Raw genomic sequence first — 26,624 nt, 5'->3', positions numbered from 1 at the left:
CAAAAGGCTACCAGGGGAAGAGAGGATATTGTGCCCTGGTGTTCCCACCAAGTGGAGGCAGCCTGTCTGAAGTGCTGCTTTGTGACAGAGTCTGCACACAGACACAGGCAGCCCCCACCCGAACCGGAAGCTGCAGCTGTTGGGGCTGGAGATCAAAGCCAATCTCACATTTGCATTGGATCCCTGCAAAAAAGGGAAAGTGGTGACACCACAGCTCTAATTAAAAGGTTCCTCATGCATTCTGTTCTCTCTGCCCAAAGCCAGGTGTCTCCAGGGGAAAGCAGTACCTGGAAGCTTTGGGTAAATTTCAGACAAACATCTGAACCTGCCTCCGTTTGAAATGAACCTTTGAACTACCAGAGTTTGCCCGCCAGCAGCTGACGAACCTGCCTTTCCCTAGAAATCCGAGCTACGGGGACCAGCCGATGTCAGCGCAGGAAGAGAATAAAAATGTAAATTTGATTCTTTCGAAATTGCCTTCATGTTCCTCTAAGTGTTTTTCCTGGATAAGGCAATGTATTTAACTAATTGATCCTGAACATGGCTGTGCGCTTCGAAAGCGCTCCCCACCAGCCACAGATGATGCATTATACAAAAGCATCAACGGACTCTTTGGTCTCTCATTGAGAGACTTCATGCATTTTGTTATTTACATGCATATAAATTAACCACTTTGATCTGAGGTTGTTAATAAAACAACTAAGCCTTGAAGTCTCCCGGAAGGAAAGCGAGGCGGGCTTGCGTTAAGATGCTTTTAATTAATAAATCTGCAAGTGTTGAGGAAAATGTACACACTGAGCATTGGGGGTATGTGGGGGGGGACAGCAGAGGCAATCCTGGCCCATTACCATTTAAAAAGCACTGTAATTGCATGCCCTTTGGAATATGGGAGCTCTAAGCTGGTTGGATAACCCAGGCATTTAAGCACAAAGGAGCAGAAAAAAGGGAATTCTAGGTGAGCCAAATCCCATCAGTGAATTAAAGGATGACTGTCTGGCTTTGGAAAACAGAGCCTGAGAGGGGCTAATGAATTGTCATACTGAGATTGCAAGCACAATGTCTGCACAAAGCAGAGCTACCAGGATCTGGTCCAATCCCTCCCCTGCAATCAGAGCCACCTCAATACATTTTGCTGCCTGAGGCAAAGAACAATATGGTTCCCTGCTTCCATGTCCAGAAGGTGACTAGACTGAGAGCTGACTCAAACTTCAATGCTGGCGGTGAAATCTGCTATGATTAAATGGGCACAAGATGTAGGACACAACATTATGTTGGCTGACTGGGAACAGTTATGGACCACAGGTATGAAGTTTACGGCATGTAATGCCTTAAGAGAGAATATTATGAAAATGATATACAGGTGGTACATGACACTAGTCAAGCTTGCAAAAATATATCATTTGCCTGATAACAAATGCTGGAAATGTAAAGAGACTGAAGGTACATTCTTTCACCTTTGGTGGACGTGCCCAAGGATTAAGGCTTTCTGGGAGATGATCTATAATGAAATGAAAAAGGTATTTAAATATACCTTTTTGAAGAAACCAGAGGCCTTTCTCCTGGGCATGGTCAGCCAATCGGTGTTAAAGAAGGATAGAATTTTTTTTATGTATGCTACAACAGCAGCAAGAATACTTATTGCAAAGTATTGGGAGACACAAGATCTACCCACCCGGGAAGAATAGCAGATGAAGGTGATGGAATACATGGAACTGGTGGAAATGACTGGCAGAATCCGAGACCAGGGAGAAGAGTCGGTAGAAGAAGGTTGGAAGAAATTTAAAGACTATCTACAGAAACATTGTAAAATTAAGGAATGTTAGAAGGATGCTGGAATGAAGTTATGTGGTTTTAGCAGTAATGTTACAAAGGATTAAGTAAAAATGGATTGTTAATAGGTGAGAATGTAAAGTTACAATATATTAAGATAAATTATTAAGATAAAAACAAAGATGGAAAGGATTTGCTGAAATAACTAATTGAACTAGAACACAAAAAAGGGAGGTGTGAGGAGGTCAAGGAAACAAGCAAATGAAAGATAAGATATGGAAAGATTGACTTGTTTTTAATTGTTTTTATTTTTCTGTATTTTCTATTTTCTGTTTTCTTTTTCTTTATCTTTGTAATTTTTTGAAATTTCAATAGATATTATTTAAAAAACAAACAAACTTCAATGCTGGCAACAGGATAGCAGCAATTCCCAGCACACTTGGGGGCTGCTGGGTAGTTTGAGGGGTGTGCAGGGAAGGCCACCAAAACACCTGCTTCTGCCCTCGACAGAGGGGAACAGTCAAGGAGGTAGTTTTGCTGCCACCCATCAGCAACTGCCACCTGAGGCAGTTGCCTCCCTCTGCCCAATGGTTGTGCCAGCCTTGCCCCCAATTAAAACCACGAACCTGAAAAAAGGATAGAAAGAACACAGGTTGCCAGATTAAGACACAACTGATGCACCAAAGAAGGCAGAATCAGACCCCCAGAAAGGAAGCTAGAGAATTCTGGCAACCTGCATCTGGGCAAGGTCCAAGAAAGAAGAGAACTTCAGGGCTTGGATGGTTGCAGAGTTCAGGCTGTGTTGCTAGTTTAGGCTGCAGATACACCATATTCCTAAAGCACATTTCCCATCTATCAGAGAACCCTGGGAACTGTAATTTGCTAAGGGTGATGTGAATTGTAACTCTCTGAGGCATAAGCTTCCCGTTTTTTGGGGGGCGGGGCGGAAAGGAATATGCTTTAAATATATGGTGTGTGTGTGTAGCCTATATAAGGGAGGCATCGTCAGATGAAGGTGTAGTTTGACATGCAATCTGCTGGAATCTGCTGACTATTAAAGGTACAGGAGCCCTATCCTCTTTTTCTTCTGCCACCCAAGGGAAGGCCTGCCCCCCCTCCATTTCTATCATTTCTTGCTTATGTTTGAGAGTTTGATTTAAGCATGAAACTTTAATGGCTAGTATAGCAAAGGCTGTTTCCATGCTAACCCTCTCACCCCTGGAATTTCTAATTTTTGTTCGTTCATTCTTCAAACTCCAGCTGCTGCTGTCAAAAGAATTGATGCACCCCAGTGTTTTCTGTGTTTTTAAATACCCTGATACGTGTTAAAGATTTTTGAGATTTCTATGAACTCCTGTGCCTTTAATTAAATACTTCCTGTTTGCTTGTTTTGATACATCTGTGCTCCACCTTGGATAACCCCTTATAAAGTGGCTTGCAAATTTTTTAAAACAAGGACACATCACATAATCAACAACACACCATAAGCTCACAATATTGTAAAATAACATAAAACATATCATACCAGCCAATCCAAATGATAAAAGTGTTTACTAATAAAAGCATTTTCAAAGCATATGTGAATGTATAGAGAGAGGAGGCTTGCTAAATTTCTCTAGATGTGAGATTTGCAGGTGCAGTCCAGTTTATTGCTTCCTGATGATTTGAGGAATAAGCAATGTGTGACCTATGTCAGTTTCTGCTGCTGTGGGAGGGGAAGGCTTTAATAATTGATTTCCATTTCTTATTTTTTTATTTTTCACCATAAAAAATGAAGAGGAAAAATAGGCATGTAACCTGTAATTAAAGCTTCACTCAGCTGAAGCAGATGCTGACATCAGGGCAATTAAGAGAGGCTTTTAAAAATCAGTAACCATTCACCAATGCTCATCAGAAAATAGGACTACGGAGAGGAAAGCTTTGAGCAATGCTACTGGAACCTTTGCTGAATGGGACTGATGTGTGAACAAAAAATATAATAGATTAATAATATTATTTGTTTTTATATTGTTTTTAATTCTATTAGTGTTTAATTACTTTTTAACAATTATTATAAATAATATAATATAATATAATATAATATAATATAATATAATATAATATAATATAATATAATATAATATAATAAATATGTCATAATATACTATAATTATTTTTTGAATTTGTCAGTCACTTTCTCTTCCCAGGGCAACCCAAAGCAACTTACAACCAAATAAACAGACAATAAACCTCACATTAAAACCAAGGGGAAAGAAAAATAGATTAAAAACTGGAGTTAGCAGAAATGACTGGCAGAATTCGAGACCTGGGAGAGGAAGCAGTGGAAGAGGACTGGAAGAAATTCAAGGACTATTTACAAAAGCACTGTAAACTGTACGAGAGTTGAGAAGGATGAGAGATTTGAAAACAACTGGGCACCATAAAATTTGGTGAAAAGATTGTGAGAATGAGTGAATTTTATGAGAAAAATAGATTTTGAATAAATATTGTGGTAAGATTAGAGATTTAAGATTTAGATAAAACTATTCAAAGTTAGGGACAAAATATTGGAAAAGTGTATAATAAGAATGGAAACAAGGTGATAATTTGCTGGTTAAGGTTTTATAAATTTGGAAAGTAGGAGTGTGAGACGCGAGGGAGTCCAATAATGAACAGAAGGAATACTGTTTGTACTCTGTTATGTTATTTTTTTCTTTTTTTATCTTCTTTTTCTTTCTTTCTATTGTAACAAAAAATCCCTAATAATTTTTTTTTTTTTAAAAAAAGAAAAATAGATTAAAAACATCCTGCCCAAAAGGTTTTTAGCTTTTTGTATTTTGTCTCTTTTGTTTTTAATTTGTGTAAGCCGCCTTGAGTCCCAGTCTAGGGAAAAGGTGGGATATAAATAAATATAACAACAAACAACCACCACTATTATGGGGGTATATTATTCCCAGGAAAGGTATAGAATAATAGTGTCATTGTAGAGTATAACTGAATAAATCAGGAATTGTCATCAACCCAGAACCTGTAGCACCTTCTTTGGTGTCCCCAGGATGAACCACAACCCCCAGATTCAAAGCCTTCATTTGTTTTAATTTAAGAAAGAGTAGGTTTTTAGCAGCCTGGGATATAAGCAATCAACAGCCCCAATGCTAGTTTCTATTCCTGAGAAGCAGGGGTGAGAGGCATTAATTACTCGTTTCCTCTTCTGAATTTTCTTTTCTTTTAATATTTAATGGCCATATTTAGATATGAAACTGAAAATACCTTTGCTAAATGGAGCTTGTTGTGGGTATACATTATTGAAGTTTCTAGGCTCTGAGAGTAGGGATGGCCACATAATGCTTTGCAATATTAAGCACTGTTTGGAACTTCCATTATAATGTCACAATTCCAAGTAATTGTGGGGAAGCAATGCCTCAGCCGTGTTAAAGAGCTCTGGTTTTGTAGGAAACCCGGTTGAGCAAAGGGGCAACGGTCCATGCAAAAAAGAAGCTTCACAGCTCAAGATAAAGTTTGGGTGTGTGTGTTGCAATTCTGTGCCATTCTCACTGCAAGCCGCCCCCGAAGAGGGTTATCTGCACGCTGCACAAATGAAGGCTGCTCTTACCACAGGCAGATTGCTGCCTTCCCAACCTGCAACGCAACCCTCTGTGGACACAGAAGATGGAGAGCAATTTCATTGTAAAATATTCATAGACAGCTGCTCTATCGCGTTTCATCTCAGTGTCGGTATAAACCGGAGCTGGTCTATAATTAAATCATTTATGTTTCAGATGCTTAACAGGGTGTTTTAAATGTTTGGGTCTTGTAAATGATGTTTATTTATGGGGAGCTAATTAAGCACTCAGCCAATGGGTCTCCAAGCCAGTCCAAAGGGCCAGTCATGGACTCTTCCTGCTGTGACTGCTGCTCCTTCCTTTCAGTGAGGAGCAAGGAAAATGGTCTCTGCACTGTGACAAAGTCAAAACAGGGGCAAATGATCCAGGATGAACACAATCTTGAAACTGGGGGTGAAGGGACAGATCTGGAGAACATCACTAAGACCTTGATGCAGCACCAGCCCAGAGGGCCAGGAAGGAGGTGTCACCATTGCCCATAGGCAGGGCCGTCTTAAGAATATCCGGCGCTGTGGTGCAAAGATCCCTCCAGTGCCTCCCTCCCCCCGTTTCCCAGAGTTGTCGTAGTGGTGGTGGAAGCCTGTTGAGACAGGACAGTGCTGCCAGCAACACACCCAGCTTTGTGGGGATGGAGGAGGTGGGCAGCGGCTGGAGGGCGGAGGGAAGAGGCAGAGGCTAGACTTTGTCCTGTTTCTTTGTCCTGGTTTATGTTTAATAAATCTGTAGTTATAGGATGACTTCACAAGCCTCACACCTATTCTGTGTGCGCAGTACACTCTGCTAATAGTGTGCCCTGGCTCTTGAAGTCCGGGTCGCTGATTTACGTCGGAGCACGGGCCGATGGACGGAGACAGCACAGCTGGGGCTTGCCAGCTGGCCTCCCAGCCCTCTGCATGTCAACATGGGCATCCAATGAAGCTACATGTTGGAAGAGTCAGGACAGAGAAAATGAGGTCCTCCTTCATGAGGTGCATAGTTAAACTCTGGAAATCACTTCTATAGGAGGCAGTGATGACAACCAACCTAGGTGGCTTTAAGGAAGGATTGGGCAAATTCATGGAGGGGAGGGCTATCAATGGCCGCTAGCCACAAGACTCTGCCTCCATGGTTGGAGGCAGTAATGCTTCTGAATACCAGCTGCTAGAAGCCACGGGGGGGGGGGGGGAGAGGAATCTTGTGCTCAGGTCCTGTTTGTGGGTGTTCCTTTGGGGCATCTGGTTGCCCTCTCTGAAAAGAAGATGCTGGACTAGATGACCATTAGCCTGATCCAGCAGGCTCTTCTTATCTTCTACGGTTCTGATAATCAGGTGATGGTGGACTGCAAACTGAATAAAAAAGTAAATTAAGTTCTGCGTGCATTTCTGCTAGTGCAAAATAAACTGAATTGCATGGTTTCTGTTCTACCCCCCCCTGAAAGACAGAGAGTTCTAAAGTGAACTTTCTTCCACTTCCTGAGAAATTATAAGTTAGACTAGCCTTACCAACCCGGTGCCGTTCAGCTGTTTTGGAGGACAATTTACATCAGCCTCAGTCACCTGATAGGAGTTGTAGTCCAAAACAGCTGAAGGGCACCTAGTTGGCTAAGGCTTAGTTGGACTCATGAGGGTGCTCTACAATCACCTGCAAACTCCAGCTCCATGAGCCTCCCAACACTGGAAGAGCCAGGATCCAGATGGCATTGTCCTTTGCCAAATGTGGCACTTGAATCCATGACATTATCTGTGCCCCAGGAAGGTTTAAGTCACATCAGTCTAGCGTACAGCTCGGCATTATTTGAACATTTTGCAAATAGGTGCATTTAAAAATCCAATGAATGGAAAAGAACATTTCATGGGCTGGTGCAAGCTGGTGGTCGATTCCCAGAGCTCAGCAACTTCTGATCTCCTCTAGAATGTAACTTTGTTCAGAGTGATTCTGAAAGGGAAGATGCAGTAGAAATGTGACAAATTACCGTACTTTTCTGTGTATAAGATAAGGGATAAGAAGAGAACTAGGAAAGGTGGTGTAACGTAGAGAGTCTGACCTGATTGAGCCAGCATGGTGTAGTGGTTAAGAGCGGTGGACTCGTAATCCGGTGAACCAGGTTCGCTTCCCTGCTCCTCCACATGCAACTGCTGGGTGATCTTGGGCTAATCACACTTCTCTGAAGTCTCTCAGCCTCACTCACCTCACAGAGTGTTTGTTGTGGGGGAGGAAGGGAAAGGAGAATGTTAGCCGCTTTGAGACTCCTTAAGGGGAGTGAAAGGCAGGATATCAATCCAAACTCCAACTCCTCCTCCTCCTTCCCCTCCTCCTCCTCTTCCTCCTCCTCCTCCTCTTCTTCTTCCTGTAACTTTCTCCACTCTATAACTTTTATTCCTGAATCTGTGCATGTCTCAAATAAACACACCTGACTTAAATATCGAGTGAATGCAGCTTAAATTTTCTAGTTGGATTGAAGCCGCTTTGAGAAATGAAACACAACAGTGGCATTTCTGAAGAAACTATAGGACTGATGAATTGCATGGTTGATGTTGTATGTGGAGTGCACAAAATGTTAAGAAAATGCTCTTGTATAATACTCTAAGATCCTGAGAATCCTTGGTTCAAATCTCAGCGTTGCAAAGAACTTGCTTCCACAAGCACCTCCTAATCTTCCCTGCAAGCTCATGGCCTGATAACTTCAGTTATGGGTACAAATGTTACAATGAGAGAACGATTTACAGGAAGAGCCTCAGTAAACTGTAAGTGGCAGTATAATGACTTATTTGAGGTCCAAATGGTGGAGCAACAGCTATTTAGAAACTGTTGCCCTTAGAAGTGACCTTGAGGCGGCCCTTGAAAAAATCCTGAGTTATTCTTTTTAACACCCCATTTTCACTCTCCTTCTCTTGCCGTCTAGAAACTTTGCCATTGTTGCTCAAAAGGGTAAGTGTAATTCTCAGGTGGGTTTTTATTGTTTTTAGTCTTGACATTTTGATGTTGTTTTTCACTGCCTTGGGCATTATTGAGAGCAGAAAGGCAGGGTAAGCATGCCTTAATAAGCCAATGCATTAAAAATTACTACATCCAATATAATGATTTAATATTGATCTCAGGAAAAGCCTGGATTGGTTAGATGGACATATGTGGGGAGACCTGGAAATCCTGCCCATTCCCCCACATCAAGGGATGGGCTGGATGGCCTTCGTTTCCCTTTTGCCTGCTTTCTAACTTTTTGAGCCTCGGGAGGAAAATTGAAACTAACACAGGCAATTCTGGTATGCTCTTTGCTCTCCTCCCAGTGCCATCGCAAAAGCAGCTTTACAGCAAAGTTAACAATGTGGAAAATATAGGACAGGCACATTCAACAATGAATGGCTTCCATTTGCTTAAAAGGGATTTAGCCCTTTATGGGCTCTAATGCTTCCTTACTGTCCTCTTTAAAAAGTTGCTGTAATCTGTTCCACACATTTCCCCTAAATCACAATTAGGTGCCATGGGTCAGTGGATGACATGGGCCACTTGGTAGTATCATGATTACCCTCTGTTAATCGCCTGGGGGTTATTTTCTCCTTTTTCAGAAAGATGGTAAGCAGAGGGTGAAGAGGCAGCTCCAGGAGTCTTCCTTCCTTCCTTCCTTCCTTCCTTCCTTCCTTCCTTCCTTCCTTCCTTCCTATTCCACCTTTTTCTCTAAGAGCTCAAGGTGGCATACATAGTTCTCCCCCATCTCATTTAATCCACACAACAGCCCTGTGAGGAAGGTTAGGCTGAGACCCAGTGAAGGTCTTGCCCGAGTGGTGAGGATTCGAACTCTGGTCGCCTTGTTCCTGGCCTGACACTCTAACTGCTGCTCCACGCTGGCTCTCTTCCCTGAGGGCAGCAGCAGCAGCAGCAGCACTTCAGCCATATAGCACCCTTCACCCTCCAGATTTTTTGGATTACAACTCCCATGAGCCCCAAAGGCACCTTCCAACATTTGGCTGACTCAGCTCTTTTCTGGGCAGGAAGGAGCATTAAAGGCTTCTTGTGGCAGTTGAGTCTTGCTTGAGCAATAAGCTCTGACTTGTTCCTCCATTCTTGGTTACTGTTTGGTTCTGACTTCTGGCTGGTCTTGCCAGAGCTCTGGGTTGAACCCACACTGCTGTCCATGGTCCTGACAAAGCTTGGGCAGCCTGGACACCTCTTTGCTTAGGAGATGCTTACTTCCTATGGAAGGCAGCATAGGGGGAAGAGGCAAGTCACCAAAAGCCTCACATGAACATGAAGATTTCATTCTGTTCCTTCCCTGAAATGGGGTAGACCTCATGGAATTTATTGGCAAGTAAGGAGACTGAGGTACACAGAGGGGAGGGACAAAAGGATAAAGGCACAATGTCAGGGAGTTAAAGAAGCCAAGGGGAAGCCAATAATTTGCTTTTGGGGAAAGCATAGGAAGGGAAAGGGGGAACCTCCACTGCAATTTACTCTCGAGATCACAGGAAGGAACTGATCTAGGCACAACTGGCTGCAGGGTTTCTTGGACTGGACCCTCTTGATGCCTCCCTGCCCCCTTGGGACTGTGGGAATGTTCTGGGGTGCAGGAGAGGATATATTGGCTAATTATATCCTTATCCAACTTGTGCTAACAAGTTCCCAAAATATCAGCAGAGTTTATGACATTCCCCTTTAAGTACGCAACGGTAACGTCTGCACAGGTTCGCTAGAACCTCTATAATAATTACTCTGGTAATTTCCCCTTTTGTTCCCTCTTAAAATACAAGACACGACACAGTCTTTATAAAAGTATAAAAGAGTTTACTCACGTTCTGTTCACAATGTGATCCCAGAAGGTAGGCAGGCTTAAAAAGGTTACATACACTTAGAAACTATCTTATAGGAAGATAGTACTGTCCTCTCTTGGCTGAGAGCCAAGAGGGCATCCTTAGATGTTTCCTCATCGAAGGAAGATGGCAGAGAGAGAGGCAAGAGGCAAGAGAGAGAGATGGCTGCCTGCCCTGTGCTCTTATCATTTACCTGCACAGGTGAGGCCACACCCACCTCTGGTCACATGCGGAGGAAGTCCGTCCCCAGGAAGTTTACCTGTTTGCTAGACAGACATCCCTCCCCATGTTCTAACATGTACACTCTAGGAATGTTGTCATTGACTGCTCCTGTGTTTACATCCCACAGGGACATGGTTGTGGACTTGTGGAGTTCGTTGGAGAGAAGAAGATGGCCTCTCTCTAAAAAAAAGAAAAGAAAAAAGGGGGCCATAAAAATGTGTTTTAATTTGGTTTTTATCTTATCCTTTATTTTTATTTTTTAAATAATTTTTATTAATTTTCACAACCAACAAAAAACAGAAAAAAGAAAACAACAGCGCACACAAAAAGAGAAAAAAAAATTAGACATATACAAAACACAAAAAGCGTGATTTCCCCATACCTCCCTTACACTGCATCCTTGTTTTGCAATTTTTCAGCAACCCTTTAGTCCTTTTTTCTATTTGTATCTCTCTCAGATTTCTTAACATTATTATTTACAGCTGTAATTCTCTGTTTCTTACCCCCTGACATCTTAACAGTCCACAATCTTACAACAATTTTTAAGATATAATTTAAATTTTTTCCAATCCTCCTCCACTGTCTCTTTCCTCTGGTCACGGATTCTGCCGGTCATCTCTGCCAGTCCCATAAATTCAGTCACCTTCATCTGCCATTCTTCCAGAGTGGGTAGTTCTTGCGTCTTCCAATACTTTGCCAAAAGAATTCTTGCCGCTGTAGTTGCATACATAAAAAATGTCCTATCCTTATCTTATCCTTTATTTTAATGATTTCTGAATGTTTTAAATAGTCTGTTTTAACTTTCCCTCTCTTACAGTTTCATTGTTTTATTTACTTGTAAATTGCTTGTAAATATTGGCCCGTCTCCAGATGTATCTCTCATAGGATTAACTGCTCCAAAGCTTTGCTCCTTAACATGAAACTGCTGATATTGATTCCTGATCTAGATGGTCATGATTTCCTGGGCCCACATCAAGGGGCTGACGGGGAAGTGTGCTGTGGCCATCTATCTTCTGGTCATTGCCGAGCTCACCTGTAGGAGAATGGAGAACAAGCTCTCAACTGATATTAATGCAGCAGTGCAGTGGTTCAGAACACTCTATGGGGAATTTGGAAATGTGAGTTGTAATCCTGTTTTAGGGGATTTTCCTCTTTCTAGTTCCAACCCTCTCACAAACTGAATTATATTCAATAAAATGCAATGCATACTACTTGTATGATTTTCGATTTTGCATTTTGAGGAGGATGCTGGGGAGCAGCGATTCAGAGTCTCTCTGAATGTAAGAACCCCTAAGAAACATAGTTCTGTTCATTAATCCTGCCTCAAAGAGGGTCGGGGCGGGGGGGGATGGATGTTCCTATGAGGGACTAGTAGTGGAGGCATTAAAGCCAATTTTTCACCTCAGCAAAATCACCAGGAGGTGGCAGGAGAAGGAGCTGTAAGGCTGTTGTTGCTGTTGTTATTTATTAAATTTGTATTCTGCCTTTCATCCAAAGTTCCCTGGATGGTTCACAACAGAAAAATACAAAATGTCCGCTGGCCTCCTGCTTCCCTGCTCTGTCATGAAGCTCACTGGGTGACCTTGGGCCAGTCACAGTCTCCCAGCCTAATCTATTTTGTTGTGAGGATAAAATGATTTAGAATATGTAGCTCTGCTGATCTTTCAAGCCACATAGGTATTTAAATTTACTAAGCAATAGTAATGACAAAGCCCATGTAATGCAAGCTGAGGGGAATCTGCTCACCTCTCCAAGTAAGTGCTGAGGCAAGAGGGAATCCCCCAGCATCCCTTGCACACACTTGCTCTTGCCAAGGCATCTGCATAGGCAGGAATGGCTGGCCTTAGGCACTTAGAGTTGGGCTGCTTCAGCAACTGATTGATCCTGGGATCTGTGGCGCCAGCCATTTGTGTTGGTGTTAGGTGCGGGAGGACAACATTTTGCAAATGAAAATGCAAGACATAAAGGGCAAGTTTGAAATGCAACTTTTCTTTCCCTGGTGGCAGGCAGAGTGAAGCAAAATAATTAGAAGGGAGGGGGCAGGAACGGAAAGGCGCCACGGAAACTTTACAGCACTAAAACCACATGGCAATATATGGAAATGTTGTCAATTACTGTAAAGCAAAGAAATCCAGGATTGAATTTTCCATAAAGTGTTTAATACAGTCTTTCTAGTGATCCTCAGAAAGAAGTCTCCGAAATGTCAGTGAACCAGAATTGATTTTGGATGTACCATATCCATTAAAGCAGGAACATTTTCTTTAAACTGCTTATTAATCTAACCTTGCCTTATAGGTTTTCCATGTGAATCCTTCCCTTCAGCCTTTACAAATCAGGGAAGTGTCACCCCTTGATTTACTGACAAAGCCGATGAGTGACATAATTTACCTCGCTTGAGATCAGTTCATCAAACTGAGGAGTGCTTTAGTGGCCATAAAAACCCAGGCATTAGATACAATTGCGCCTGTTTAAAATGCAAAAGGGGTAACCTACATTTTGAAAATGCGGTAAAAGAGAACAAGAAGCGATGCCAGGATGAAAATTTATGAGGCACGGAAAGCCTGCATATGAATTCAGCAATTGCTGTGTGGGGTGGAATTGGCTTGAAAACTCGGCTCCCGCTATCTAGTTTCCACAGGCTCTTTGTTGAAGAGGAGCATTGTTAATGGATACTTCCAAGCAAGAGGGGCTGAGATGTTAGCATTCAGGCTGGCGGTATTATCTGGCCTCATGCTGCATGGGTCTTTTTAAAACACACACATTTTCCCCTTAGCATCACACTGGGGTGTTGCAACAGGGCTGTCTTGTTAGCGATACTGTGTAATAGCGAGGAACAAGCCTCCCGACGTATCAAGTGGCAAAGGTAGGTAGAACACAGAAAAATGTGGATCTCACTGAGAAGAGATACTGAAACTCCTGGCCAGTTGGCTTTGACAGAAAGGGAAAGACTTCCACCATTTCCCTAAGGGGAAGCTGCAGTGCTTCTCAAGTGCTCAGAACCTCCGATGTCGTATAAAGGTTCAAATTAAAATGCAAAGCTGGCTTTTCTCTAGTTAGTCAGGATTCCTCCATTTAGTCATGGAATACTTTCTGTCTGCAGTTCCATCTTTATGACCAGGACAGCAAGATATGAATGGGAGATCTGGGTGTTGCTTCCATTTCATCTGCTACCAGAGGCATATCTATGCCCCCTTACACTGTTGGCAAGGGGATGTATTGGTACCTCCAAAGCTGGGAAAGATCATGGACCAGAAACGCAAAATGTTTGCTTTTTGTCACCTTTTGTGCTCCATCAGTGACTTCCATCAGCCATCAGGGTTGGATTGGGCCTGTTCTTCTCCTTCTCCTTCTCCTTCTCCTTCTCCTTCTCCTTCTCCTTCTCCTTCTCCTTCTCCTTCTCCTTCTCCTTCTTCATCTGTTGTCTGTCTGCCTGCCTTCCTCCTTCCCTCTGCTCACTGCTTTCCCCTTCCACCTCCTCCCTCCTTTCCTTTTTCCTCCTCTTGCAACTCTCACCTGCTCTCTCCATCTTTCTTCCCTCCAAGCCCTACTGGGCACTCCCTCTCCTCTAAAAGCACTGCTGGCTGACTGGGCAGCCACCCCTCCAGGGCTGCTGCAATGGCTCAGGGACTGGCCCCCAAGGTCACACCCAGTGAGCTTCATGGCAGAGTGAGGATTTGGACACCTTGCAATGTGTCAAAAATGCATATACTAGGAAAATTTGCCTAAAGATGAATATATTATGGAAGATAATCTATAAAAAATAGGGGAAATTTGATTGCAAAATGTGTACATTGGGCAAAATTGCATACACTTAAATTGCTGGGGGCTGCAACATTTAGGCCAATCTTTATTTTAACTGTCCTCCTTGTTTGCCACAGAAAAAACTGACTCAGATGAATCACAGAAGAAATCCTTCCTGTTTGGGTTCAGAAAGTGGTAGAAATGCCCAAGTTCAACCTCAATCAAGTTTCCAAATAATATTTATCAGATGTTCTATGGTGTGCTCAGGGCAGTTCAATTTCCTGTTATCTGTCAAAAGTGTTGCATCTTGGAAGGCAGTGCTTTGATAGCCTCTGTTGGCTGGGATGGGAGGCAGAACTATTCCTAGTGGCTTAGCAGGAAGGACTCCTCTCTAAAAGGCTTCTTTAGAAACACAGTGACACCACAGTGTGGCTCCTGTTTGATTACCCGCTTCCTTTTCAGTGGAAAAAGCCAATCTATTTATGTACATATAGAGCGGAGAGTTTCTTCTTCCTCTAATCACAGAAACTGAAGGCACTGGCATGTGTTTTTCTAAAAACATTTTCTCTCTCTCCCTGAGATGCCCAACCTTCAGACATAGTGGCAGGCTGAGCAGTCAGTGATATGTCACCCTTCACCTGAGTAGACAGGATACATTCTTCACAATTTGCTTCTCCCAGTTCTCAACAAACCTAATATATTGTTGCCAAGGTTCACTTTCACCACCTGTTTCAGCCTCCAGAACTCTGTTTGCATTGTGAAGGCTTCCAGAGCGTGTAGGAACAAGAGCGCTTCTGAGTACATGCAGACTGCTTCCCCCTTTTCACTGGCAGCTTTTCTCCTTGAGTGGTGAGTCTCACTTCCAAGCAGGTAAGAAGAAGAAGAAGAAGAAGAAGAAGAAGAAGAGGAGGAGGAGGAGAAGTAGTTTGGATTTGATATGCCGCTTTATCACTACCCAAAGGAGTCTCAAAGCAGATAACATTCTCCTTTCCCTTCCTCCCCCACAACAAACACTCTGTGAGGTGAGTGAGGCTGAGAGACTTCAAAGAAGTGTGACTAGCCCAAGGTCACCCAGCAGCTGCATGTGGAGGAGCGGAGACGCGAACCTGGTTCACCAGATTACGAGTCTATCACTCTTAACCACTACACCACACTGGCTCTCAAGAGAGGCTGTATCATCAGCGCTGTGCCATTGGTAAGGAGCTGTATTGGTGCCTCCCCTTGTCCCTTGTGCTCTTCTCGAGGAGATGTGTCTGCCATCCCATCTCCAGAAAAAAAACAATATAATTGCGTCATCACAAACAACTATTAAACTGGGCGTTTAACAACACAATAATAGAATAATAGAATTTTGGAGTTGGAAGAGACCCTGAGAGTCATCTAGTCCAACTCCCTGCAATGCAGGAATCTTTTTGCCCAACATGGGAGTTTGAACCCACAAGCCTGAGATTACTCCTAAGAAAGTGGGTACACAGTGCTGCAGCCTAAATCTGGCAAGCCAGAGGCAATATCACGTCTGGCAATATCACACTTGCCTTTTCGTTACTTCCAACAAGGTGCCAATAGAAAGGCACTAACCTGGAGGTTATGGCCCAGTGCACCCTTTACTTGGAAGTAAGCCCTGCTTAAGTCAACGGTAAACATGCTGTGGCACATACACAGGAAATTGGTCCTCACAGGAAAGAAACCAGGGAAAAGCAACTTGGCTGCACATCCAGCAAAATAAAAATGGGTTGAGTAAGTATTTTCAAGGACTGTGATTGGATGAGCACTGATGGGTCAAAGGAGTGGCAGAATGTGGTTGGGGAGATCAGTAGAAAGGTCTCTATGAACTGAAAGCAGAGACACTGTATGTACTTTTGTTACCCAAGAAAAATCTTCAATAAAAACATTTTTTTTAAAAAACCAGCCTATATTACATATATCATAATGGATATGCTCTCACAGACTCTTTTGGACTCTGTCCAGTAATGCATTACTGAATAAAAGTCTGACCAGTTAGGAATCTGGTTTGTGCATCCATACTGAACCCACAAAGGGAGTTTTCTCCCACCACTGCAACTGACAGAGGGTTGCCAAGTGTGTCCTTTATGGGTGCTGTGCTCTTGCAAACAACTAAGGTGCATTTACAGACCTGTGGGCTGCGACAGTACATCCACTTACCTAGGAGTAGGTCCCAATGAACTTACTGGAACTTATTCCTGAGTAGGCACGTGTACTGTTATACACACCAAACATGTCCAGATCTTGTGCTTTTGAAGAAAGAAACCAAAGTAGCCTGTTATTTACTTAAGCCCAGAAACTGACCCAGGATGTAATAAGAATTTTTTTAAATTTTTTTTTAAAAAATGCCTGAGGCAAACAAGAGGCACCTCTCAAAGCCATCTAATATTTTAATGCATCACTGCTAATAACTTCCGTTATGCATCATCAAGATATGGGATGCATTAAGAAGAAGATTAGAAAAAGGAGCTAGGAAGCAAGATTCCATTTTAGATGCATGCATGGCGGCAGCGGGAGGCGGGGGGCGGGAGGAGAATTCCAGGAACCAAATCACTGACACATGGCAGCTGTCACTCCAACTTATATGATTAAGGCACAAAAATTACATGTTCTTGCAGTGGAAAATAGGGAGGGTTGATAAGAGGAACAGCTGGAGTTCAGCTTTCTTATCTGTATTTTACACACATCCCCTTGCATTTCACCTTCCTCCTCAGAATCCCAAGGGTTTAAAAATTCTCAGCCTCCACCCCAATAATGTTTCTGTTTCTTACATGCAGTTGTGTTATCGGTGTGTATGTGTGCGTGTGTAGCATCCTTCACCAACTTTCTGCCCTCCAAATGCTTTTGGACTACAACTCCCATCAGCCCCAGTCCATGTGGGTTTGCTAGGGCTGATTAATGGGATTCAGGTGAGGGTCAGATGCCTTGTCAATCCCAGCAGGTATGTAAGAGGACGATGTGGCCTGCCCAGGCCGTAGGTTGCACTGACTGGATGTCCCCCGCCTGTGCTCACTCTAGGGAAATAAGGAATGCTGCATTTGACTGTACCCAGTGCCGCATTTAGATGAAGAGAGGCCCTAGGCTACTCCACTTGCGAGGCCCCTCCTCATCCCTCATCCTCACAACTAGAAGAAAATGGAAGAGTGTTATAAACAAAATTGAGCAAAGCCAAGTATGATGAAGGGTATTTAAAACTCTACAATTCACAATTTCTCCTCTAAAGGACACAGGTATTATTGTTAAATACCATGGTGACGGGCCGGGTCGTCCTCTTATATACCTGCTGGAATTGACAAGACATCTGACCCTCACCTGAATCTCATCGCTCTCCTGTAGCTGCCTCTGATTAGTTATCATTTAACTCTGGGGGGAAAGAATTAGCATCAATAGTGCCAATTTGTTTTGTACGATTCCTTGCAAATGAAGGAAAACAACTTTTCTGCTTGAATATGTTGATAATATAATTTTGGTTACTGAGGACAAACAAGATGGTACAAAAACAAGATTGAGTGCAGGCCTGGCCAGGACATAGGCGTCCTGACTGTGACAAAGGTGACCTGTGTGCGTGTTTGCTTGATTAACAGCTGTTGGGAACTTCCCTGCTCTCCCTTCTTATGGTCTTTGTACTGGACCTGGAGACTCCAATAGAGAGTATTCCATGTCAAGAAGGAGGGCAGGTGGGCACGCTATCAAATGACAGGGCAGGAGTTACACGGAGCAGGGGCTTTTCACTGGTGGTGCCCATTGTATGCCTCGCTCTTCCCAGACCTGTTCTCTTTTGGCCTGTATTTTGGAGCTTTATAATTTAGGAAGACTTTGGAAGAACTAGTTGACAAGTCTTATCAGTTGCTGACGTATGAGCGGATTTTATTTGCTGCTATTCTGTGCTTCTGGTACACCAGGGTTTACACCAGGATGAGTTGGCCAGGATGCCAGAAGGGATACAATTTATGAGCTTTCTCCAATTTCGGGAGAGGGGAGACTGCCCCCTGGGGAGCGGGAGGGCTGGTGAGGCCCCCTAGATTTAGAGGCCCTAGGCTTTAGCCTACTTAGCCGATACATAAATCCAGCACTGACTCTACCAGTGGATTAAAGGTAAAGGGACCCCTGGCCATTAGGTCCAGTCGTGGACAACTCTGGGGTTGCAGTGCTCATCTCGCTTTATTGGCTGAGGGAGCCGGCGTATAGCTTCCGGGTCATGTGGCCAGCATGACTAAGCCACTTCTGGTGAACCAGAGCAGTGCACGGATGCGCCATTTACCTTCCCGCTGGAGCGGTACCTATTTATCTACTTGCACTTTGATGTGCTTTCAAACTGCTAGATTGGCAGGAGACCAGTGGATTACATCCCACATATAGTTAGCAGCAGAGTGGAGAAATACCAGGGAAATCTGCTGGTTGAAAACTTAAGGTATACTACTGCTGGGGAGCAAAGTCATTCTGAGTACAGGCTTTCCTGTGGCCATTATGGAGGTATGAGGTTAACACTAACACCAGCTCACTGGAGAAAAAAAGAGGAAGGAGGTAAAGCCTTAGAAACAACCCGTATGCCAACAGTTGCTTAAGAAGGAATAGGCAAGGGAGTATCGGTTGCCTTTCTGTCTATCGCCCCCACAGTTCAGGTAAGGTATTACAAGCATTGCTGCTTTACTCCCAACACCAGTATGAGAAAGGGTTAGGGATTTCTGCTTCTGCTTCCAGATAGCTCTATCTTGGCCTGTGCATTTTACTACTCTTCTCCTGCAAACCCTATTCTCCAATTGCAAAGCACAGCTGGTTTCTGGGCCTGTTACTTTCCTGGAAAATTCAGATAGACTTTGCACCAAGTGAAGGTATGGAAAACAATTTCCTCCAGAGAGATCCCTGTTTGGGATTAGTGCATAATTTTAACTCAATAAGTATTGCTTTCACAGACATCTCTAGAAACAAAGGGGAAAAAATCAACTCTATAAACCCATTATTTTAAAAAGCTGCATGACTTGTCATCTCTAAAACGGAACCAACAATGGGCAGAACTGCGAGCTTAGTATCCAAGCAAGGAGGACACTGCAGTCCAGCAATACACATCTCCCTTGGCTATATAACAGAACCTTATCTGGTGGAACTCACACAAGCCCAGCCTGGAGCATCCATCAGTTTATTTCAGCCCTTTGATAAATAGTTCTTTCAAAGTTTAGGCAGAACCCTTTGCTTCTGCTTTGCCCATGTCCTTTAATTTTTAAAATCAGTTGGCCAAGGTGCATTGATTAGGCCCATCTGCCCTGGAGATAAAGTGCCAGGACACCCTTGTTTTTCCCCTTTATTCAGCCTTTGGGCTCATTCAGTTAGTCACATGCAGACAAAGATACAGATAGGAGAATTAATCCAAGCCAGTGCCCAAAGACTGAATGAACTGGGCATGGCACCCAGGAACAGGGCTCAGGAACTGTCCCTTGGGGCAAACGGCAAGCCTACTCTCAAGACAGGGGGAGATTATGGTAACTTGCAGATCAGGGATGGGGAGACCTGTGTTTTTGGACTACAGCTTTCATCATTCCTGACCATTGGCCATGCTAGGTGCATGGGCTGATGGGAGCTGGAGTATCACTACATCTGAAGAACTGCCACAGGTACCAATTCTCTGTTGAAGACCATGCTTGAGGCTGACTATGCAACATTATTTTCTGTATCCATGGCCTGGTCTGCATGTCACACTAAGCCAAGCCATGGCTTAGCATGAACATAAGAACCTAAGGAGAGCTTGTTGGATCATGCACCAAGTTGACTGAGCACATCATCTGAAACCTGGACTTGTGGTTTGGCTCTCTCCTGACTACCCATGAGCTTGAACCAAAGTTTTAGGCTCATGGTTCATTAAGGAGGACTAAAGCCAAGGTTTGGCAATGGCTTAACTCAGCATGGTAGCAGAATGGCTGGGAAGAGGCAGAGCAGCCACCATTTCTTTTCTCAGAGCCTGTCCACTTGTGCATCTAGCATGATTTGCAAACCAGGTCACAGAAAAGAGATTTTCTGGAGCCAGTTAGAAGCAGCATTAGGCTGGAATGAGCAACATTTCAAATGGGATATTGCTGGCCCAGGCCACCTTCTAGAATAGAGAGAGTGGGAGAGAATAACTCCTTGGTCCCTGCTGGCACTTCCTATGCACAGGCAGACAGGAAGAAGCAACAGGGTTTGGCAATTGACTGGCAGCAGGAGGGACGGACAAGATGAGTCATAATCATCAGGGCCATTGAGATGCCAAGCAGAGTGGAGCAACTGCTGCTTATAGCATTGATGGGTTCCAGAACATCTGGGAGGAAACGAGTCAGACCTCTGGTTCCCAGCATGCATAAGAGAACTGACATGATGAGATCCCAGGGACAAGGAACAGCACCAAAATGGGATTTGTGCCCTATCTGGTTATAATTCCAAATCAGACAGCTAGAAACACCAAAGGAGAAACAAAGGGGAATAAAACACCAATCCAGTCTTCACCTTTTCAAAACAGGCAAGGGATCATTGCAGGGAGGGGGCAGGCTTACACACTGCCAAGGAAAAGCCCATGAGCTTAGTTTAGATCCCACATGTACATATGTGCAATTAAGGTTTGTTTTTGCCCTGACAAGCATCACTTTACAGTTCTTTACCATGAATTGCAATTGCTATTTTACCACCCATTCATTCAGTTTGGAGACGTCCTTCTGGAGCTCATCACAATCTCTTTTTGTCTGACTTATGTCACTAGGGCCACGCTGCATATACTTCAGGATTGTGGTGGGCTATTCTTAAAAGAAACTGTGCAAATATCCCCTTGTTGATGTCATATTCCTGTCTGGCTTGTGCTCTTTTTGCCTTTTGGAAGTACTCCCATAACAGATCCTAGCCAATCAGGGATCAAAAAGCAAACAGGGTGATGCCACATTGCTACATAGATTTGGCTCTGCTATGTAAATGAATACATAATGTACATGAATGTCACTGAGGAAAACAAAATCAGTTGAGAATGAATTCCAGAAAGGCCAATATAAATAAACTGATGAGTATTTCGGCAAGTGGCACTGCAAAAAAATCACCAACAGTACTAAAAATGTTCATGAAGTCGATTTGGAGTTGATTTGGCTCAGCCCCAGTAAGCATTTATTTCTCCACCAGTTCTGTTTTGTTGCTAGGGAAAGTTTCTTTTTAGAGGACAGAGAGAAGCTGTTCTATCAGAGTGTCCCTGCGCACGCACACACACACACACACACACACACACACACACACACACCCCCTTTCTCCTGGGGAACACTGTGATTGAAATGGGCCACAGTGCCTTCCCAGAGCAGGTAACCAGAACCCATTTCCTCTCCCCTCCCTCCCCTCCTGGGATCTGTCCCAGCTCCTCTTCACATGCTTGGCAAACCCGGCATTAAATGTCCTGAAGCTGTGAATTAAGTGGCAAGATGCTGGTGCTGATGCATCTAACGATGCTCTTATCTGGAGACATCAGCCGAGAGCCAGCTTTGCCGGAGAGTTTCAAGCCATTAAACTCAGGCTTCCTTCCATTATTGGGTTAGCATTGTTGATTAGAAACAGCCTCTTCTTTTCCTCCTGACTAGCTGAGCTGTTTAATGATAGGCCTGCTTTCTCTGCTTCATTTAGCCATGGGGACAGGAGCAGGGGATGTGTTCCAGTAACCCTTGCCTGACTGGCTCTGTTTGCCAGAAGAATTCCAGGGCATTTTTCTCACAGCCTGGGGCTAAATGGGAATTTCTGGCCTTGATCGCAGACCCTGCCTGGTGGACCCACAGAAAGCAGTGAACACCTTTTCCAATGCACAGGAACACCCTTCCCCCTGATGAAGCTAATATCTCTTGGCTGTGCTTTTGGTTTAAGTTTGTTGTGTGGATAAGTGACCACCCTGTAGATTTTGTAACGTGGCAGGGAAAAAAAAATGAAGGTAGAGAATTTGGGAAGATGAAGCTTTTCCATTGGAATTTCTGCTCTACACACAGCTCAGGTTGGTTTCATTAATAAACCAACTGTAAGGCCCAACATGGTGTGTATACCTGAGGAAACTTTGCAGAATCTTCTGGAAGGTGTAGGTCTTTGGCTAGAAAGTGTGAAAAACAAACACTGTTCAGACACTAACTGGAGCGGCCTGAGAAGTAGTCACCCGAACAGCAGCTGGGCACTCCTAAAATGCAAGCTACCTACAAATATCCTCAGCAATGGCCCAGTTCTCTCAAAGTGGACTGACATAGTTGTGCATCCTTCCTCCCTGCAAAACCACCCACGCTGTCTCTTTCCTCCTGCCCCTCTCCGAATGCTGGATTTAGCATCCAACTTCTTCAGGTCAAGTTCTGTCACTGGGAAAAAAACACCCAGCATTAGTTACGGCTGTGAGCAAAGTGTAGAAGCCACACCCTGGGCCCGCACCTCCATCCCAGCTGCTGCCAGGAGGCTGCCCCTCCCTGAGGAATCAATTCCGCGTTTGTGGACTAGAAGGGAAGCATCAGTGCTGCTCAGGTATTTAATGCAAGTGGTTCCCCCCCTCTTCTTCAGTGTAAGAGCCCTGGGAAGATTTTGTGTGCAGTGACCTGTAATCTTGTTACTTTCTGCCAACCTGCTTAGGAGCAGGAGTTCTTGTTTTCACACACGGGAGCGTAATAGAAAAGCGGCATTGGTGGGGCCGAGATTTTGCTAAACTCTTTTTCATTTTTGTAACGCTCGACTGAGCTCTTTTTATCTTGTTGAAGTGGGTGGATTGTTGAAATCCTGAGTGTCTCCCCCCCCCTTCACCCACAATTTTGCCTGCTCACAAAGACATCTCAGCACAGAAAGTTCCACATCTGCTAACAAAAAAACCCCTGAGATATTGTTTTGAAGTTTGCTTTCCAGCAGAACTTGATTGAACATAAGAAAAGCAGGCTGGATCAGGCCTATGACCCATCTAGTACAGCATCCTCTTCTCACAGTGGCCAATCAAACGCCTGGTATTACAAACCCACAAATAGGATTCAAGCACATGCAGAGAGCACAGCCATGACGGCTAGGAGCAATTAGTAGCCCTCTCCTCCATGAATTTGACCAACCCTCTTTTAAATCCATCTGGTGGATCATCACTGCCTTCTGTGGGAGCGACTTCCATAGTTTAGCTATGAGTGTGTGAAGAAGTCTTTTCTTTTACCTCTGTTGAATCTTCCAAAATTCAGCTTCATTGGGTGTCCACAAGTTCTACTGTTATGAAAGAGGGAGAAAAACTTTTCACTAGCCACAGTTTTCTTCCATCCCTCCTTCCCTGCTGTTCCTTAAGCCACCATTTCCCTCTCCCTCTGTGTCCCTCCTTTCCTAAGTGGCCTTTGCCCCCCACCCTGACTTCAGGCAAGTCAAGGATTTTTATGTGGCACTACAAATGCTCCAGTTGGGCTGTGTGATGATACCCTTACATTTTCATGTATATAGGAGGATATATTTTTACATGAATGTTATTTTGTATTTGTTTTTCACTATTTTATATTGATTTCGCACTATGCTATCATTTTCTTAACTTTATCGTTGGTCCCTGCCTTGACTACTTCATAGCAGCCTCTGACTGACCAGAAATAGCAAATAAGCTCTCTTTCTTTCTGCAGTTTGAATGTTTGTTCTCATTCCCAGTTCTCCTGGTCAGATAAGTTCCTTTGCTTAATGCAGCAGCAATGGTGGACCACAGCCCTGACTCTGCTTGCGTCCAGCTCTGATTGGCTATCTTTTTGGGTGTTTGTTTTGCAAAGCTTGGTGATGGCAGTGGGGGGGGGAGGGGAGGGTCCAGCCTGCCAGTCACTCTGCTAAATCACACGCTGTGAATTCTTGTCTTTCCAGTTGCCGTACCAGGCTAATTCAAAATCTTTTCATACAGACTACACATTTGGCATGGTAATTTCCAGTTGCTGTTGAGAGCCAAACCGTACACACAAAGGGAGAAAAGGTTTTTATTTATTTTAAAAAACAGCATTTTATACTGCCTGACTATGATTTTATGAGGCTTCATTGAAGCATATCAAAGGGCCTCTTCTAGGAAAATGTATCTACCTCTATCGATACATGTTTTTTAAAGTCTTGTGTAGCTTTATTTTTCTCTTCACAAAACAGAGAGACAGGTTGCCGTTGGCATCATGCCAGCACTCAGCCAGCTGTAAAGTTGGCAAGTGAATTAATTTTTAGTGCTTCCATGTGTTTTCCACTGTGTCCACTCATTGCCCATGGCAACCTCCCAAGAATTGTGAAACATATTTTCCTACCCTGCCACTGCAAAATACTTCTGACTGACCACCACAGAGTAGGATCATGCCAGGAAGGTCAAGTGGCCCTCTCCTGTCGTGAAATGTTGTTTGACCTACCAGCTATATGTGTGGGGTTAGAATGCATTGCATGAGAATAAGAGAGAACCAGGTTCAAATCCCGATGGAGCCACGAAGCTCACTGGGTGACCTTGGGCCAGTCATTATCTGTCAGCTTACTTTGCAGGACTGTTGTGTAGAGAAAGCAGGTGGGGTGGTAAACTGCTGTAGCCCCTTGGAGGTGCGGGGCAGGGCTCAAATTGAAATACATAAATAAAAGGTACATGCAGGCTTTTATTCAGCTGGAGCTCACCGGAGTTCAGCTCCGGCACCTCTTAGGTGGGCACCGTTGCCATTCTAAGAGAAGAAGGGAGAAGTTCATGGTGAGCTCTGGCACCTCTTTTTCTAGAAAAATAACACTGGGCACATGTAAATGTAAATGTTACATGTTCTGTGTCGCCTGCATGTATTCTGATTCACATCTTCACTTCTTTAATTAGATTGGGAACTTGTCTGTTCTAGTTTTAATTTTGGAAAAGCACCTCTTGGTTTGGAGTATTTTAAATAATAACCCCCTTATTCATTTATTTTATTTAGTTCTCACAGAGTGACCCAAAGCAATTTACATGAAAGCCAACTAGAACATCCAATTAAAAAAAATCTAAAAGCACAGTTAAAAGAGCTAAAACAGACCAGGATTTACTGACCCCATCTCACCAAAAGAAGCCACATGCAACTCTTCAAATTAAGGGCCAAAAGTCTGGGTAAAGAGAAAAGTCTTTGCTTTGTTGAAAAATGGATAAAGGCATGCCTCCCTGGAGAGAGCATTCCACACATTGGGAGCCATCACTGAAATAGACCTGATCTCATGTTGCCACCCTCTGAACCTCACAAGCTGGGGACACATGAGGAAGGGTCTCAGGTGATGATTGCAGGATCTGGGTTGGTTCATGTGAGGAGAGGCGGTCTCTGAGGTATTGGGGTCCTGAGCTGCATAAGGCTTTATAGGTCAAAACAAGCCCTCTGGATTGAGCCTAGAAACAAATTGGTATGGAGTGCAGTCATGCCAGAATTGGTGTTATATGTTCAGACCCTCTTGCCATGATAAAATCTGGCCACCAGATTCTGCATCATCTGTAGTTTCTAAACCATCTTCAAAGGCAGCACGACATATAACTCATTGCAGTGGTCCAACCTAGATGTTACCTAAGTTGTGGTTATTTCATTCACATAACATCTCCATGAGGTTGAGTGAGCATCCCTCACCCAGCAAGCTTCATAGCTCTGAGGACTTTCATCTTGGGCCTCCCTGCTCCAAGATCTCTATTGCTATGCTGGATTTATTTGCAGGGCAGTTGGATGGAGGTCTAAAAGTCATGGTATTGATAGTACATGCATTATTTTAAAGCACCTGGGAGAGGCGGCAGCTTGGGATTCAACTGGCTCTTCCTATGCTCTTAAAGAGGCCACTACAAGGTACTGGTAATGTCAGGCATGAGCCAGCTCCCAGTGAAGGTTTCCAGCCAACAGAAGAGAGCAGCCAGGAACAGAGAGAGTTAACTTTCATGCAGAATGAACAGCAGCTTGTGGGGTGTGAAACACAGAGCAGTCAGATACAACATTCCTAGATTGGACATGTTTACACATGAAGATTGATGTTTGTCCAGCCAGTAGATAAACTTCCTGTTTCCTCCTGGGCTGGGACAAACTTCCTCTGCATGTGACCAGAGGTGGGCATGACCTCACCTGTGCAGGTAACTAAAGCACAGGGCTGGCCACCACATATCTCTCTTCTTCATTTTGCTTTCGTCATAGAAGCATCAGCCTGAGATGCTCTCTTGGCTTCCAACCAAGAGAGCACAAAGGAACTATCTCCTTATGGGATAGATTCCAAGTGTATTTATTTTGTAACTGAAGTCTACCTTCTGGGATCCATCTGTGAGCAGAACGTGTGAGTAAACTATTCCATACCTTTTATACAAGATTGTGTCGTGTCTATTCCTTTTAGGAGGGAATAAAGGGGAATTACCAGGAAACTTATTTTAGAGGCATAAGCAAGCCTGGCAAATCTATCTGCTGTGTAAATTTAAAAGGGGAATGTTACTCTGCTAAATTATAGAACTTGTTAATGCAAGTTGGAAAGGATATAATTAAACAATATATCCTCTCCTGCCTCCCTGAACATTCCCACACAGGTAGTGCCAACTCCCCCACCGCTTGGAATG

The 26,624-nt window shown here is 43.8% G+C and overlaps 1 long non-coding RNA gene across 2 annotated transcripts in view; it reads right to left on the bottom strand.

Moving 5' to 3' along the window:
• Positions 1 to 11,127: 11,127 nt before the first annotated feature.
• The window catches only part of LOC310850293, a 58,746-nt gene continuing 43,249 nt past the window's right edge, over positions 11,128 to 26,624 (bottom strand). The window contains exons 3-4 of one of the 2 annotated variants that reach the window (XR_014567282.1): positions 16,280 to 16,368; positions 11,128 to 11,408 (exon numbers count right to left, since the gene is read on the bottom strand). This is a non-coding gene — a long non-coding RNA (uncharacterized lncRNA). The remainder of the gene's footprint in view (positions 11,409 to 16,279; positions 16,369 to 26,624) is intronic. The other variant, XR_014567281.1, reaches the window with a different exon arrangement.

This window comes from Podarcis gaigeae (genome assembly GCF_964106915.1).
Source record: "Podarcis gaigeae genome assembly, chromosome: 8".
Taxonomy (NCBI): Eukaryota; Metazoa; Chordata; class Lepidosauria; order Squamata; family Lacertidae; genus Podarcis; species Podarcis gaigeae.
This window is presented reverse-complemented; position numbering and strand designations above follow the sequence as displayed.